This window comes from Arvicanthis niloticus, chromosome 1 (assembly GCF_011762505.2).
Source record: "Arvicanthis niloticus isolate mArvNil1 chromosome 1, mArvNil1.pat.X, whole genome shotgun sequence".
Lineage (NCBI taxonomy): Eukaryota > Metazoa > Chordata > Mammalia > Rodentia > Muridae > Arvicanthis > Arvicanthis niloticus.
In genome coordinates, this window is record NC_047658.1 from 71,942,152 (window position 1) to 71,957,652 (window position 15,501).

The window sequence follows — 15,501 nt, forward strand, 5'->3', positions numbered from 1 at the left end:
GTCCTCTGACCTCTCTAAGTATAGTACAGTAGAGGCATTCCTATACTCATAAACATGTATGTGTGTACACACACACACACACACACACACACACACACACTATACACATTGTATACACAAAAGAATAAAAACAAAGGAACATTGTGACTACAGTTAACAATAGTGTGTTATATATTTGAAAATTGGAAAGTAAATTTTAAGAGTTCTCATCACCAGAAAATGATTAGCTGAAGCAATGCATTCACTAAATAGCTTGATTTGAGGGTTGAAGAGAAGTATTGGTGGTTAAGAGCACTGGCTGTTATAACAGAGGACCTGCATTTGTTTTGTAGTGACCACATGGCAGCTCACAAGTATCTGTAACAGCAGTTCCAGTGGATCTGATACCCTCTCCTGGCCTCTGTTTGGATTAGACACACATGTGGTTCATAGACTTAAGTGCAGACAAAGCAACCACATGAATAAAAGAATCAAAAAATCAAAATATCTTGTTTTGACCATTCCAGAGTGTATGCATTTTCAAGACATCATGTTGCACACCATAAATGCATACATTATTAATTATATAACTACTATTATATTAAAAACAGGTAACCAAAGTATCAAGGAATTTATGAAGCATGCAGAGCAATTGCCACATGCCATGAAAGAGGAAGATTCAGATGGTGCATAAGGCCTGAGCCCAAGTTCACTCATCCATCAAAGCAGATGTTCCTGAGATCGATCAGCAAGGACAAACACACAGAAGTGGCAAAGAGCACTGGCCAGTGTGGCAGGAGGATGGTGGTCTATCTGAGGAACAGACACAATGGGAAGTGTTGCTGGGGAGGTTAGCTCCAACAGCATGCCTTCAAGAGTTCCCATCACCAGCGAATGAATGATCGGTTGGGAGCAACAAACGGGTTAAAGAGCTAGAGTTAACTATTCCAGGGTGTGTGCATACTTGAGTTAACTATTCCAGGGTGTGTGCATACTTGAGTTAACTATACCAGTGTGTGTGCATACTTGAGTTAACTATACCAGTGTGTGTGCATACTTGAGGGCACCGTGTTGTAGATGATTAGTATACATGATTATCACTAGTGCATCAGTTACCAAGCCAAGGAAGACATTCTTGAGAAAATCTTGCCTGAAATTGAATAGTTGGGCCATTTCTTAGCCTTATCTCAACCCCAAATCCCATTCCTTAGCCTTATCCAACACCATTCGCATATTCTAAAACCCTGTTCCCTGACTGGGGAACCACAAAAGGTCACACCATCCAAGCACCTTCAAAGTTAAAAACCAGTGACAGACATTATTTTAGTATTCATTAAAAAATACTTTTTCTTTCTTTCTTTCTTTCTTTCTTTCTTTCTTTCTTTCTTTCTGTCTGTCTGTCTGTCTGTCTATCTTTCTTCCTTCCTTCCCTCCCTCCCTCCCTCCCTCCCTCCCTCCCTCCCTCCCTCCCTCCTTTCTTTCTTTCTTTCTTTCTTTCTTTCTTTCTTTCTTTCTTTCATCATACAATCCTAATTTCACCTCCTACCTCCCTTCCCATCCACTCCTCCAGTTCCCTTCAGAAAAGAACAGACCTCCCAGGGATATAAAACAAACATGGCAGATCAAGTTGCAATAAGACTATGTACCTCTGGAAGGAGATAATGACTGGACTGCAAAAAAAAAAAAAAAAAAAAAAAAAAAGATTAAAGATAAAACCAAAACAAACAAAACCCAAGCAAATAAACAAAAAGAAAAAGAAATGACTATACACCTTCTCTCAGATTAAGTCTGGAAGAGGCAACCCAGTTGGAGGAAAAGGGTCCCAAAAGAGTCAGAGACAGCCCCCACTTGTACTGCTAGGAGGTCCACAAAAAGACCAAGCTCCACAACTGTTACATGTGTACAGAGGGCCTAGGGCAGTCGATGCAAGCTCCCTGGCTGGTGGTTCAGTCTTGGTGAGCCACTATGAGCTCAGGTTAGTTGATTTTGTGGGTTTTCTTGTGGTGTCCTTGACCCCTCTGGCTCCTACAATCCTTCCTGACTTTTTTCTGCAGGATTCTCTGAGTTCCATTTAATGTTTGGTTGTGAGTGTCTGTGTCTGTTTCCATCAGTTGTTGGATGAAGCCTCTCTGATGATGATCAGGCTAGGCACTGTTCTATGAGTATAACAGAATAACATTAGGAATCATTTCATTGAGGGTTTGTTGGCCACTCCCACAATTTCTGCACCACCTTTATCCTGGTACATCTTGCAGGCAGGGCATATTGTAGGCCAAAGGTTTTGTCATTGGATTGGTGTCCTAATCCCTCCACTGGAAGTCTTGCTTGGTTTCAGAAAATAACCTGCTCAGGTTTGGTATCCCTCATGACTAGAAGTCTTAGCTAAGATCACTTTTGTAGATTCTTGGGAATTTCCATGGCAATAGATTTCTACCTCACCCCTGAAATGCCTGTGCTCCAATTCCTGTTGTCCCTTGAAGAACTCTCTCTCTCTCCATCCTTCCCCAATTTCTGCTGAATCCTTCTGGTTTTGGTCCCATCTGTCCCCAAGTCACCTTCAACATCTATTCTATTTCTCCTCCGAAGGGAGATTCATGTGGTCTGTCTTAACTTAGTCTCCTGCATCCTCCTTGCTACTCTGTCTCTCTGCATCTGTGGACTGTAGCATGATTATCGTTTAGTTTACAGCTAATATCCTCTTATAATTGAGTACATACTGTGTTTGTCTTTCTGGGTCTGGGTTACCTTACTCAGGATTATTTTTTTTTCTAGTTCCATCCATTTGCCTTCAAATTTCATAATATTATTATTATTATTTCCAACCATTTTCTCTGAGGTAATGTCTGTCTTTGGCAGTTAGGTGTGTTTCTTGTATGCAGCAGAAGGATGGATCCTATTTTCATATCTATTCTGTTAGCCTGTGTCATTTTATAAGGGAATTGAGTCCATTGATATTGAGAGATATTGCTGATCAATGATTGTTAATTCTTGTTATTTTGTTGTTGTTGTTGTTTTTGGTAGTGTGTGTGTACTTCCCTACTTTTGGTTTTGCTGGTGTAAGATTGTGTATTTATGTTTTCATGGGTGTAGTTAGCCTCCTTGGGATGGAGTTTTCCTTCTAGTACCTTTTGCAGGGCTGGATTTGTGGATAGATATTGTTTAAATTTGACATTGTCATGGAATATCTTGTTTTCTTTAATAGTGATTGAAAGTTTTGCTGGGTATAGTAGTCTGAGCTGTAGCATTTGTGTTTTAAGTTTGCCCATTTAACTAACAATATTTTAGTCAATAAATAGTTCATGTGAATACAGAATGATAAGCAAATGCCAGGTTTAGGGTGTAAAAAAGTAACAAAAGATACTTGTCTTATATGCCGAATCTAGATTTGAATTAATCAATAAATTCATAAGTGACATTAAGGTAGAAGGGGAACTGTGAAGGGGCCTAAATTAGTCTTCTTTGGGGGTAGACAAAATATTATATGTCTATTATATACATAATCTAGATTTAAATATACACAACATAACATGTATGTTGCCCATAAATAATTTTCTTGTAGCAAGATTGTTAAAACAGAAGAGGGACTATTTGGAGGGAGAACAGCAAGTTGGAGAGGGGAGAGGCAGAGAGAGGGGAGGAAGGACACAGCAGCAAGGCCCATGATTTATGTGTGAGGATAGAATAGAAGCTGTTTTGTATTCTAACTGAAATTTTGATTACAAATTTTAAAAAGGAACAAAAAGGAAATAGGGAACCCTTGTCTTGATGGTTGTCAGCTGCCGTGTTATGATTGGTCTCAGGGTCACCTGTGTCCACATGTCTCTTGCTCATTTGTCTGTCATAAACTATGTAAGTGGAGGAGGAAAGCAGAGAAAGTTGAGCTTAGCTGCACCATCAGATGATGTGAAAAAATCAAAGGCTCAAAGGAGACAAGCAAGGAAAACAAATGTGTCAGGGGCCAGAGAGATGGCTCAGTGCTCAGTGGCCCCTGTTGTTCTTACAGAGGACCATGGTTTGATCCCCAGCACCCAAACTGCAGCTCACAAACATCTGTTAACTCCAGTTCCAGGGGATCCAATGCTCTTTTCTGGGCTTCATGGACTCCAGTGGTGTATGACATACATTCAGGCAAAATGCTCATATGTTGGAAGCCGACTTTAATCAGAAAGCGGCTAGAAAGCAGCTATCAACTTTGCAGCCATCTGGAGCCATATACCCTGATGAGAGACTTGTTTTTCAATAGCTTACAACAGCTGAAGCAGCACACTCTGATAAATATCTTGTTTATCCCACATAGCTTGTTTTGCTGTTTAGTGACCCCAGCTGCATGATGCATGTGGTAAAATGTTTTCACCTGTGTTCTCCTGTTTGCGCTTATAAATACCCAGGATTTCCTTGTAAGGGTGTGGGGTAGTAGGTGGGGTAGTAGTAGTGGTGTAGTAGTAATGGTGGTGGTGGTCAGTAGGAGGTGTGAATATAGTCTGTGGGAGACAGTAAAGGAGACTTGACTACAGATCCTCTGGCTTGTCTCTATTCTTCGCATCTCTTCTCCTTCTTCCCCCCACTCTCTCTCTTGCTAAACCCTGACCTGCGGAACAGAGTGGGCCATTACACTCATACACATAAAATAAAAATAAATAAAACAAAATAAATAATTAAAACCCAAAACAAACACAGCAGTGCTGTGAACAGTCACAGTTTGCGCATTCTCTTAATGAAGAATGCATACTTTATTCCTTAGGCTGCAGAGCTCTGCACTACCATTCACTCTAAGGTGAATATCCCTTTAACACAGTCCTTGTATGAAGAATGAAACATTCACGGCTGCAGAGATAGCTCAGTGGGTCAGAGCTCTTGGTATGCAAGCATGAGGACCTGGGCTTGGATCCCATCATCTTTTTAAGAACCTGAGTGTGGCCGTGAGAACCTGCAAAGCCAATGCTGTTGGGGAAAGAGACAGGGGAATGACCCAGGCTTGCTCACTATCAGTTTAACTTCAAAACCAGTGAGAGCCGCCATCTTAAAGGAACATGGCATAAAGGGATAGAGAGCAGGGCAGTTGACAGCTTCCTCTGGCCTTTGTTCACTTATCAGCATGCACGTAAAAGTGTGCATACACTACACACGCAAACACACACTCACACACGGAGGGTGTGAGAGAGAAACACACACACACACATGCACGCACATATGCACGCACACACACACACACATACAAGGGATAAAACCCACAGATCATTGATAAATACTATCAGATTTTTATTTATGTTGAATGTTGGGTTTGACATTCATGTAGTTGAACTAGTTGTGAAGGCAGCCAGAGAAGGCTTTTGTAGGACACCATCTTGAGAGGAGCCAGAGAGAAAAGAAGGGGGACGTAGGTGCAGACTTCAGACTCAGCCATTTGGGAAGAGGACTGGTTGGACAGCATGGCTCAGTCCCAGGAGAGCTTGGTGTAAGGCCTTCCCTCAAGGGCTTGCATGAAAGGGGATAAACAGCAGACACTCAACAAGCTGAGTTGCTTCAGACCGCCCATGTGTTCCTGAAGTGTCCATGCGGGGCTCAGAGATTACATAGATAGGTGGACTGACTTTAGAGTTAAGGTAAGAATGAAGCTGCTGTTGGGTCACATGGGGTAGAGGTGACAGGACTGTAAGAGGCAACAGGATATGTATCTATACATTTAAAGCTGAAAGCTATGCGTTGGTTCCCTGGTAGCAGGCATAGAAAGTGATGCTTTGGCAAGGCAGCTGAGTGCACACGGGGTGGAGGAAACTTTGTGGAAGGTGGAAGGAAATGAATGGGGAGATGGCAGAGGTTCTAATAACGAGAACAGCACTGAGAAAACGTGAAACATTCTGACACAGACTGCAGACCCCCTCTGGATGTGAAAACACCTCTGAGTGGTCACAGGACCTAGTTACTTGTCCTGGGCTTGATATTGGCAGCCAGGGCAACTTGGCAGGTGGAGAGAAAAACTGATTTTCTCCTCAAAACAAGTTCTCAAAGAAGAAAACTATGGACTGACAAGTAGGAATAGGAATGGAAAAAAAAAAACAGTTTTATTGAGCATTAGATATATAGCAGTTACTGAGCCAGCAATTTAAACACATGCTCCGGTACCCTCAGACACTCTGTTCAATTTCTTCATTTTTATGACTGTAGGATGAATTTGGTTTTCTTCTTAGAAGTTGCTCTCTGAGTGCAGCCCATCCAGAACCTTCACAAAGACTATTGGCTTGCCTGTCCACTCTTCTTTCTAACCATACATAAGCCTACATCTGAATCTGAACCACGGTGTCCCACAAAACAAAACAGAAAACAAAGCAACAAGCAGTCAGTACTCAAAATACGCTTGCTAAAAGATTAAACTAATGAACAGAGAACAATGTGCTGGAGAATGATGAAATTGACTGTTAGCTTCCAAACTGCAAAAAACTTTAATCCTCTTTATGCCTGAAATAATGACTGTTAGAGGCTTGCTTCCCTAGGATGAACACAGAAAACCTCATCTCAGGCACATGGGCCAGACCACCACTTCTTCTTAGGCGTCTCTTGTCCACAAAAACTACAATTAACTAAGAAATACAGAGAGCAGGAGAAGTAATCTTCCCCAGGGTAGAACACATCAATTGGTTATTCAAAACCAAATAGCCCTGAAAACATACAGACAAGTAACATTATATAGACCGAGTAAGCTATCTTTCAAAATACATATGCATGTAATAGAAATTAATGAAAAAAGTGAATTTGAAAGTGAGAATGAGGGGTACTTGAGGGAGTCTGGAGGGGAGAAAAGGAGGGGAGAAATGCTGTAATTATTATAAGCTCAAAAAAAAAAAAGTCAAAAAAAAAAAGGTCTCCTGTCTGTCTTGATAAATGAATAAAGCAGTGAGGTCAGAGGACTCTCATTCTCACTGTGTCAGTTGCTCAACTGTGACATGTGGTAAGTGACTCTCATGTGTCTCTAAGTACAAAGCAGGGAGAACCCCTTGGATGTCGCTCCCCACATGATGAATACAAAAGTTTGCAGCCCTGGGGTCGTGATGCGTAAACAATGTGACTGATCCCTCTGTGCTGTTTTAGCCTCAGACACATCTTATTTCCAGAACATCACTGGACTTTTATGGTCCGATATCTGTAGTCAGTTAACATTCTAGAAAACACAGCCACAGTGTGTGTGTGTGTGTGTGTGTGTGTGTGTGTGTGTGTGGTGAGTGATAAGTCATTATAACTATGGCTTTGAGATGTTTGTAAAGATTAAGGGTTGAGGTGTGCTCAAACATCTTTACTGAAAGGAAAAAAAACATCTGCCATGCAGCCGTTTCCTCTCCATGCCGGCTACTTTGGACTGAGAACATTCCAGAACCGTTGCCTATTGCTCTGTGCTAGCTTATACTGCTTCTCTTCTCTTCCTCACCTTATGAGATTCCCTGCTAACATTCAAGGTCAAGCTCCCCAGGCGTAAACGACTCACCTGTGTGCGTTTGACCCTTTGTAACTGAGGTGAGTAGAATGATGCCTCTCATTTTTGATTAATTGGAGACAGTTCTGTGTGGATGCCCCTTATTGGAGCGTAGCTCATCTCTCACCTTTGTGTGTTTCCTGTTTACATATTCAAAGAAGATGGAAGGTGTGGAACACAACCAAAGCTCCCAGTGATAGCACCAAAAATACATCTTTTCTTCCAGCTTTATAAATTGGAGGTTTGATAACTGCTGGGTTTTTTGGGTATGACTATCTTAAACCACACTGTTGTAAGTCACACAGTCTTCCTCTTGCTGGGCATCCCTGGCCTAGAGGACCAGCACATGTGGATTTCCATCCCCTTCTTCATTTCTTATGTCACTGCCTTGCTTGGGAACAGCCTGCTCATCTTCATCATCCTCACAAGGCCCAGTCTCCATGGACCCATGTACCTCTTCCTCTGCATGCTGGCGGGGGCAGACATTGTGCTCTCCACATCCACAGTTCCCCAGGCCTTGTCCATCTTCTGGTTCCACGCTGGGGAGATCTCCCTGGATCGCTGCATCACTCAGCTCTTCTTCATCCACTCCACCTACATCTCTGAGTCAGGGATCTTGTTGGTGATGGCATTAGACCGCTACATTGCCATTTGCTACCCCCTGAGGTACACCACCATTCTCACAAACTCCCTGATTGGGAAAATCGGAGTGACCATCTTTCTGAGAAGCTATGGTACAGTTTTCCCCATGATATTTCTTCTGAAAAGATTAACTTTCTGCAAAAATAATATTATTCCACATACCTTTTGTGAGCACATAGGCTTGGCTAAATATGCTTGCAATAATATCCGAGTAAACATTTGGTATGGGTTTTCTGTCCTAATATCAACAGTGGTCTTAGACATTGTGTTAATTTTTGTTTCCTATGTGCTGATCCTCCGTGCCATCTTCCGCATGCCTTCCTAGGATGCTCGCCACAAAGCTCTCAACACATGCGGCTCCCATGTCTGCATCATTATCCTTTTTTATGGGCCTGGGATCTTCACGACACTTACACAGAGGTTTGGGTGCCACATCCCACCTCATATCCACATTCTGCTGACTAATGTCTGCATTCTGGCTCCACCTATGCTGAACCCCATCATTTACGGGATCAAGACCAAGCAAATCCAGGAGCAGATGGTTCATGTCTTGTTTACAAACCATAAGTAAATTTGGGTCAAAACCTCAGTGTTTGGCACCTACAGTTTTCTATTGAGTGATCTTTGGAGCTGGTAGATGGGACAGGTCAGCTGATGCATAGCTCAATGGGTTCTGCATCAGAACAACTTTACAGGGAAGGCTGAGGAATGTATTCTCTGGTTCAACCCCGTGAGACCACTGCCATGTTCTCATATAGTATACTGAACAAGGTACCTTCTGTGCAGACCCTGGGGTAGTGAGGGTTGTGTCCAGTCACCATGGTCCCCTGACACTAGCATGAGGTTTAGAAGTAGATAAAGTAAGTGAGAATACTCTATTGCTTTGGAATTTGCTCCATGAGGTTTCTCCAATTCTGAGGCATTTATGATATCTTTGGACAACCACACAGAACTTCATTCTTTCAAGCCCTTCATTTTAGTGAAGTGACACCCTGGATCAGTGACTTCTTGGCTCTGCAGTTATGTTTTGAAGAACAACCTTGAGGAACCTGAATCTGATGACTTGTTGTGAGAGAAGAGTTCTGTGGTTTCTGAAGTGGTACTGTCTACTGAAAGAACACTAAGGAAGCCAGGCTGTGCATCTCACTGCTCTTAGGGGACACTGAAATTCTTCAGGTGCCCAATCTGGCTTTTATGTGGGTGTGGAGGACCCAAATTCAGGCATGCATGCTTTTTGTCACAAGTGCTTTATGTTCTGAGCCATGTCCATAGCCCCTATGCTTATAAATTGACAAAAATAACAGCCATATTTGGTACTATGGACGACTGATTTAAGATTTTCTATGGCTACCAATACATTGGGAGGCTCAAGTCTTATAAAAATGGTGTAGCATTTGCATATTACCTGTGCATGCTATCTCATGTATTTTAAATTGTCTCTGGATTATTGAGAACACATAACACAATCTAAATACTATAAAAAATAGTCTCTATACTGTATTGCTTAGGGGATAGTGACAAAATTAAAAGACCCACATGTGTCTAACATAAAAACATTTCTGCCCCAAACATTTTCTGTCATTGGTTGAATCTACTGACATAGAATTTATACATAAGGTGGGCTGACTGTGTATATAAATAAATTTTTATATGTTGATAATGTCTAACATATTTTAAAATATATAAACATCATGGAATGGCTGTCATGCACTCTCTTCTTCACAGAGAACATTTAATACTACAAGTGCTTGAAAGAAATAAGTTGGAGTTGAAATCCCAGTGGTTTTTGGTGTTTTCCCCTTTCAATACTCCTTCCCCAAAGAAGAGGATGCAGCTGGAGACGATGAAGTCTGAGAGGTTGAAGAAAGACTCTAATTGAAAGAACCGTGCAAAGAGCTGAGTTCAGGTGCTAACATAGAGCAAGAGGAGCAGATTCCACTCACGTAGCTGAGACTAACTCAGGTCACACAGCTTGAACAGACACCTGGGAAAAGTAACTGAAGCTGTCCACCACAGAGGCATGTGTAAGGCATATGAAGCAAATGTCCTTTCTCTTTCAACCCCAAACTCCATGCTTCTGAATTTCGAATATTCAAGCAGAATAATAACAGACTAAAACAGCTTAATTAAAAATAGTTTTCAGTGGGCTTGTGGAGATGTGCTTCTTTTGCAGAGGACCTGAGTTCAGTTCTCAGTACTTATTTCATACAGCCTACATGTAATTCTGCATCCAAGGGATCTGTTACTTCTGGCCTCCATAGGCATCTGCACACATCTGTGCAAAGTGCCCTTATTTACACACACATAACAGAAAAATTGATAAAAATTAAAGATAATAGGTATTAACTTATAAAACATGACAGAAAATTAAAGTAGAAATCATGAGAGTAAAAAGAAAATAAATAGCATAATAGTAAAAACACAAGTTTAACAATATACACTATATAATCATGTGTAAATATTCTAAAAGATCACTTAGTAATGTGAGGCAAGCAGTCAACTAGCATTGCTTTATTCATCCTACCAGTAGGAAGAATGTCATAAGTGCTGAGTCAGAAAAATTATCTGTACAAAGATGAGAAAACCTATACTGTGGAGACACTAACCAGTTGAATGCCAATGTTGCCATATTAATAAAAATAAAAGTGGACTTTTGTTAGACAGTAATTGTCCCTGAACTGCAACGTTTCATCCTAGAGGGAGGTTGTGAAGAATCAGGGAGTGAACAAAATTTATAATCTCAGGAAAGACACAAGTTGTTGGAAAGTCAGAAGTTTCAGGAAGAACCCAAAATTAACACGATTCACAAGGTCCCTTCCAAAGTTGTGTAAATGGCCAACAGCTCCTGGGGAAGAGAGACTCTGTTCTGTCAAACTGCCTGCCAGTCAGGCATTGAGCTTCAAGGATGCAGATTTGTGAATGATCACTCCTACTGGGTTTGGTTTTTGTGGCCTCCATTTCCCCCCATCATTAACCTTGCTTATTTGCAGTGTTGGACTTTGGTGGAATCATTTCTTTGGCCTGTCTTCAGTGACCTGTCCCTGCTGAGTAGATGTCTGTTCTCATTTTTCCAGGAAAAGTCACAGAGCAACTTCAGAAGAAAGGTTGTGACTGGACTCATAATAATTATGATCTGTATTCACCAGAGAATCATCGGTACTTGATATCTTCACTAAAGGGCACAGCCTTAAAGTCAGACAGGTCACTGATGACAGTAGGAGTGATCATTCACAAATCTGCATCCTTGAAGCTCACTACCTGACTGGCAGGCAGTTTGACAGAACAGAGTTTCTCTTCTCCAGTAGTTGTTGGACTCTTAAAGTCCATTAAGAGTACTGAAATGGCTTCCGGTCTGGGCCCTGGCACAGAGCAGATCCTGGGACAGCAGTTCTGTCCCCAATCTCACAGAACCCAGGGGAAGCGGGCCTCCCAGGAACTCTAACCCGGGTAGTATCTTGGGTAAGGAGACAGCAACCTCCACCCTAAACAAGGAGTAAATGGGACCCACTAGGACCCAGGAATTCATTCCTGTCCCGGAGCACTGGTTCCTTCCTGTCTGCTCCTGAGCACTGAGCAGATCTTGGGCCCCAGATCTAACCCCAGTAGTAACACCCATCTCACACAGTTCTGATACAACCAAGATTAAAGGAAAGGCAGGCTCCAGTCAGAGACAGGGCAGGTAGCACTAAGGAGATCCAGATGGTGAAAGGCAAGCACAAGAACATAAACATCACCAACCCAGGGTAGTTGGCATCATTTGAACCTAGCTCTCCCACACAAGAAAGTCCTGAATTCCCCATATCACTAGGAAAGCAAGATTCAGATTTAAAATCACTTCTAATGATGATGATAGAGGACTTTAAGAAAGACATAAATAACACTCTCAAAGAATTTGAGGAGAACACAGGTAAACAGGTAGAAGCTTTTAAAGAGGAAACACAAAAATCAATTAAAGAATTACAAGAGAACACAACCAAACAGGTGATGGAATTGAACAAAATCATCCAGGACATAAAAATGGAAGTAGAAACAGTAAAGAAATCACAAAGGGAGACTACCCTGGAGATAGAAAACCTAGGAAAGAAATCAGGAGTCATAGACACAAGCATTACCAACAGAATAAAAGAGATAGAAAAGAGAGTCTCAGGTACAGAATATACTATAGAAAATATTGGCACAACTGTAAAAGAAAATGCAAAAATGCAAAAAACCCCCACAAAATGCAAAAAGCTCTTAACACAAAACATCCAGGAAATCTAGGACTCAATGATAAGACCAAACCTAAGGATAATAGGTATAAATAAGAATGAAGATTCCCAACTTAAAGGGCTAATAAATATCTTCAACAAAATTATAGAAGAAAACTTCCCTAACCTAAAGAATGAGATGCTCATAAACATACAAGAAGCCTATAGAACGTCAAGTAGACTAGACCAGAAAAGAAATACCTACCGTCACATAATAATCAAAACACCAAGTACACAAAACAAAGAAAGAATATTAAATGCAGTAAGGGAAAAAGGCCAAGTAACATAAAGGCAGACCTATCAGAATTACACCAGATTTCTCACCAGACACTATAAAAGCTAGAAGATGCTGGACAGATGTCATACAGATCCTAAGAGAACACAAAAGCAAGCCCAGACTACTATACCCAGCAAAACTCTCAATTACCATAGATGGAGAAACCAAGATATTCCATGACAAAACCAAATTTACACACTATCTTTCCACAAACCCAGCATTACAAAAAATAGTAACTGGAAAGCTCCAACACAAGGAGGGAAATTATACCCTAGAAAGAGCAAGAAAGTAATCCTCTTCCAACAAATCCAAAAGAAGATAGCCACACAAAGATAATTCCACCTCTAATAACAAAAATAACAGGAAGCAACAATCACTGTTCCTTGATATCTCCTCACATCAATGGACTCAATTCCCCAATTAAAAGACATAGGCTAATGGACTGGATACATAAACAGGACCCAGCATTCTGCTGTATACAGGAAACCTACCTGAGTGACAAAGACAGACTCTACCTTAGAGTAAAAGGCTGGAAAACAATTTTTCCAGCAAATGGTCCTAAGAAAGAAGCTGGAGTAGTCATTCTAAAATCTCCAGCCCGAGAACACAAAGGGAGGGACTCATGGCTTCACTTGTATAGGTAGTTGAGGCGTGTGCCACCACCGCCTGGCTGATATGAGTTTCTTATTGATATAAAAGTGAGATTAATATTGTTACTCTCATAGGCATTGTGCCTATATAACACATTTAAGAATTCAAGGCTTAGACCCAGTCCTTCTTTAACTTTTTTAACTGATTGGAGATGGTTAGCCTGTGATTTAAGGGCAAATTCATGGCTCTGAGTTTATTGCTAGGGTGTTTTCTATATTTTATTTAGAAATAGCTGAGAGGAGTTAACAGACAACAGTCCAGATTGACTTACATGGATAGTTGGTTTTCAAAACGTCAGAAGTCCACAGAATTGACTTTTGTTCATTTTGATTAGAGACCTGTATGCTCCTGACAGCTTCCTGTCTTGGATTCTAAGACAAAATTGAGCATCTTTGGAGTTACTCCAGTTATGGTGAGAGAGCCACTAGGCAAGAATTGCCTTTTTATCTACAGACAAATTACTGTCCAGAAAAGGACACACTTGCGGAATAGTTGGCTGATTATATCTGCCAATACAGAGTAATCAGCCCTTAATAATTCTGCATCACTCGGTCTGTCAGATGGTCCTGGGCCAGAAGGCTGAAGATCGGATGCTCCAATGTTTTGTAATATAGGGACTGTCCAGATGTTCAGCGATGTCTATAAATTGGCTAAGTTTTAGAAGCTATGCTTGTGCTTCCCATAATTTCATTTAACTCAGTCATTCTGGATTTCTGACAGGGTTGAAGACTTATAGTCTCATAACTAATCCCAGCTATTTACTTTGAGAGAAAAGATTTGAGAGGATGGTTTTCAGCTGACATTCATTATAAGCCAAGAAAAAAAAAAGCCAGGTTCAGAACTAAGTCCTTTAGTTAGGAGAGATAACAAAGGTTCTGGTCAGTCAACAAAATGATGGACTGGGTATTAGGTCTATCTTGCACCTTACTGACAGTAATTGGTATAGTTATGCTCTAATTGTATTTTTAGAGAAAAGTTTTATTTTAACAGGAAGGGTGATATGTAGGAGGAGCTAAGGTGGAAGGAGTAAGGAGAGGAAGAGGAGGAGTAAGGAGAGGAGGTGGAGGAGAGGAGGAGCTAGAGAGAGAGAGAGAGAGAGAGAGAGAGAGAGAGAGAGAGAGAGAGAACAAACATGGAGTCAGATGTTCATGTGTCTCTACCAGTCAAAAATAGTTGGTATATCTAGGTTGGGTATTGGGTTACACTTCTGATTGTATGGACATCTTGTTATTGAGCATTACCAAACGTATGAAGCCTTTGATCAACATTAAAAAAATTGTTTGAAAGCAAAAAGGAGGAGGAGGGATGAATTAGGGGTCTTCTAGGGAGGGGAAATGGGGAAAGAGGATGGCATCTGAAATGTATATACAATATTTAATAAAAAAATAAAAAAAATAAGAAAAAGTACTGAAATGAAGAGCAGTCAAGTCCAATGTCATGGTGAAAACCTAGTGAAAATCAGTGCTCCAATTTATTTTCCTTAAAATTTTATCTTTGCCAGGCAGTGGTGGCGCACACCTTTAATCCCAGCCCTTGGATGGCAGAGGCAGGCGGATTTCTGAGTTCGAGGCCAGCCTGGTCTACAGAGTGAGTTCCAGGACAGCCCGGCTACACAGAGAAACCCTGTCTCAAAAAACAAAAAAAAAAAAAATTTTTTTTTAAATCTTTATTACAGAGGAGTAAAATTCCACTGTGTATCCTAATGTTCTAATAGTCTGTTGATGAATATCTACGGTGGCCCCACTTGCTTGCTGTGAACAACACAGCAACAACAAATATTCAGGAAAATGGATGGCTTTGGAAAGTGTTACATCAAGCGAGATGAAACAGGCTCAGAAAAGTAAAAACTTCAGACTCTGTGCCTATGCAGACCCTTACTTTTAATGTGTGATGTATGTGAATAAGAGGGTATGAGAGTGGACGAAGGCCATGGAACTAGACAGGAGGTCACGGATGGGTGTTGAGGGAAGAACAGGCAGAGGTCACATGGTACATGACTATGGGAAGGATGATATGGGGTGCGAGGGAATGAAGCTACAGATACAAAAGTTGTTTTAAAACATGCTGTGGCTTTCAGTTTAGTTTTTTTTCAATTTTTGTTTTTTCATTTTTAGTGGGATTTCTGAGTGTATGAACTATTGAGTCTCTGAACTGGTATCTGTTTTTTGGTGACTTTTTTGGGGGCTTTTCCCCTTCTGTTTGTTTGTTTTGTCCCATTACAGGATGTAAGTTTCTGTTCT

At 41.0% G+C, this 15,501-nt stretch overlaps 1 pseudogene across 1 annotated transcript; it reads left to right on the forward strand.

Annotated features, from left to right (window-relative positions):
• The first annotated feature begins 5,510 nt into the window (after positions 1–5,510).
• Positions 5,511–10,745, forward strand: LOC143443847 (olfactory receptor 52B4-like; annotated as a pseudogene). The gene is made up of 3 exons (XR_013113169.1): positions 5,511–5,582; positions 7,428–7,485; positions 7,603–10,745. The product of XR_013113169.1 is annotated as an olfactory receptor 52B4-like (transcript).
• Positions 10,746–15,501: the final 4,756 nt, after the last annotated feature.